Source organism: Pinus tabuliformis, chromosome 4_2 (genome assembly GCF_031772625.1).
Source record: "Pinus tabuliformis cultivar Carrire ecotype Pingquan chromosome 4_2, CPIR1, whole genome shotgun sequence".
NCBI classification, from domain to species: Eukaryota; Viridiplantae; Streptophyta; class Pinopsida; order Pinales; family Pinaceae; genus Pinus; species Pinus tabuliformis.
In genome coordinates this window covers 156,402,151-156,405,157 of record NC_142304.1, presented here as the reverse complement: position 1 = coordinate 156,405,157, position 3,007 = coordinate 156,402,151, and positions in this window count along the sequence as shown.

Sequence of the window (3,007 nt, the reverse complement as noted above, 5' to 3'; positions counted from 1 at the left end):
CAAGTTGTCTCTATCTTTCTTTAATATGAAACTTCAGTTTACAATCTTTTGTACTGGTGCAGCCTTATACCAGTACGCAGGCTACAACCTGCAGAAGGCTACAACCTTCTCTCGTTCTCCAAACTTCCTTGGAAGGGAGCTCCAACCCCCTTTGCTCTTGTACTAGCCAAGATACTAGTACGTAGGTGCTGACCTACAATCTTCTTTCTTTCAGGTATCACTTTTCATACATTTTCAGACTTGGATATTCCTGAAGCACAACATTACAATCTGAAGACCACAATTCATTCAATTTCCACAACAGATCATTGAAGCATAAAACAACCAAACTTTGAATCACTGAACCACTGAACCCTGTCAATCACCAGTTACCAGAACACAGAGCAGACTACAGAACTCTGCAATAACAGTCAGACCCCACTGTAAACCCAAAATCAAGCTTCAAAAGATATACGCTACTTCAATGAGCAAAACCCGCGTATACACGCGCTTTTACCGAAGCCAACCTGCGTACAGATCTAAAAATAAACTTTCTCAATTTGCAGCTGTACCATACATTAGTTAGACCCAGAACATAACATTGCGACAATATGCAGATCTAGAAATACGCATAATCAACCATATCATGATATTTCAAACCATTAGATCCCGATCTATCCTTAGATCTAGTCTTCCATCAACCGATGTGATCTCTCCTTGGCTTAGATCAAGCAACCCAGAACCTGCATATCAGATCTCTTTCCCTCTTAGATATTCAAGCCTTGTCGAAAGATATTTTTGCCTAATGATCTTCTTCTCCTTATATAGCCTTAGGCCTTGCTCAATACCAAGAGCCAAAACCATAGTAATACAATACCATCAACTTCAAAACTAGAGATCGACACGCCCGTCGAGACACAATGGTCCGAAACCATAGGCACAACTTCCAAGGACTAACCACCATGGACCAAAGGTACTTTTCCACATACACGCGCTTTTTCTGAATCCAACTAGCGTGTACACGCGACTTGGGCTTAACGAACCTGCGTATATGAACTTCCTTGGCATGCTGTACTAAGATCTGTCTTCTGATTAAGTTGCCATCACCTGTACCAACCTCTGAGCACCTGTACCAACCTCTGAGAGAGTTGCCATCAAGGACAACACTTGAATCATAATGCCAACAATCTCCCCCTTTGGACTTGATGGCAACCACCACACCAAGTCACTCTCCCCCTTTGACATCAAGGGCAAAGGGCTGTGCTCCCCCTGAGGACATGCTGATACCTCTGCTTGGCTGTGCTGACTCGTTCTCCCCCTGACAGTAGGCCAGATCTGCAAAAGATGTTCTTCAACAAGAACCAAGACTTATACACCATAAGAGACCTTCCTATCACCAAAAGACTCAATACATACATCCATACTCCCTACCAAGAGGGGACATATCAGAAACAACCAATTATATTACAGCATTCATCCCAGGCATAGAGGGGAAACCAACATAGGCCGTTACATGATCTTGACACCATAAAAGAGATATGACAAGAGAGATACATGACATAGAGACAACAGATCTAGACCAAGACTTAGGAAAGGCACCAGCAGCATCTGATAAACATCTTGTTAGATCAGCAACCAGGATTTCTTTCTGAGCTCCTCCTCCTGAAACCAACAACCAAAACATCTGAATGCCAACAATGCTTTATGAGACTTTTAAGCTGCTCCCCCTGAACCTGTGCCTGTTGCACCCCCTGAAACTGTGCCTGAAGAATTCTGACATTCCCATTGCTGTTCAGAACTCCAGAGTTTTCCCTTGCTGTTCAGAACTTCATATACGCGATTTCTCCTGCATAAAACAGCGTATGTACGCGGATATAATCTCTGCAACAAGCGTATACCTTACACGCGACTTTCCCAGCATAAATCCGCGTGTATACGCGTATATACCTTTCGTAACTTGCGTATACCAACTTTTCTGTAGAACAGACAAGCTTCAACAGCAGGATGAAGCATCAACTACTCCCAGCTTTTGTCTGAGATATTCAAAAGTTTCCCTGGGCAGTGGTTTTGTGAGAATATCAGCAACTTGTTCCTTAGAAGGAACATACTCCAACTTGACCTTCTGCTCAAGCACTTGTTCCCGGAGAAAATGGTACTTGATTGGTATGTGCTTGGTCTTTGAGTGCATGACTGGATTCTTTGAAATGCTGATTGCACTAGTATTATCACATAAGATAGAAACTGGTGGAGTGCAAGTGATTTGAAAGTCCTGCAAGGTCTGCATCATCCAAAGAAGTTGTGTGCAACAAGATGCCGCAGCCACATATTCTGCTTCAGCTGTAGATAAGGCAATCGAACTCTGTTTCTTGCTGAACCAAGATACTAATCTGGAACCCATGAAGAAAGCACCACCACTTGTGCTTTTCCTATCATCCACACTTCCAGCCCAATCTGCATCTGTGTAAGCATGAAGAGTGAGATCTGTATTTCTAGGATACCATAAGCCATAGTTTTGGGTCCCTTGAAGATATTTGAAGATTCTTTTGACTGCCTGAAGATGAGTTTCCTTTGGGTTGGCTTGAAATCTTCCAACCATTCCTACTGCATGTGTAATATCTGGTCGAGTACCTGTCAAATAAAGCAAACTCCCAATCATGGATCTATAAGTGGGTTGGTGAACTGCTGCTGATTTATCATTTGCACTGAGGCTGCATCCTGTAACCATGGGTGTACATACTGGCTTTGACTCTTCCATGCCATACTTCTTCAAGATCTGCTTGAGGTATTTGGTTTGAGACAAGAAGATACCTCCTTCATTTTGTTGGATTTGCAATCCAAGAAAATATGTCAATTCTCCAAGAAGTGACATTTCGAATTCTTTCTGCATAACCAAGGCAAAGTTTTGACTCATAGTCTCTTCATTGCTGCCAAAAATAATATCATCTACATAAACAACAAGAATTAGCAATTTGTTATTTTCAACTTTTATATAGAGATTGCTATCTGCTGATCCTTTTGAAAAGCCTTG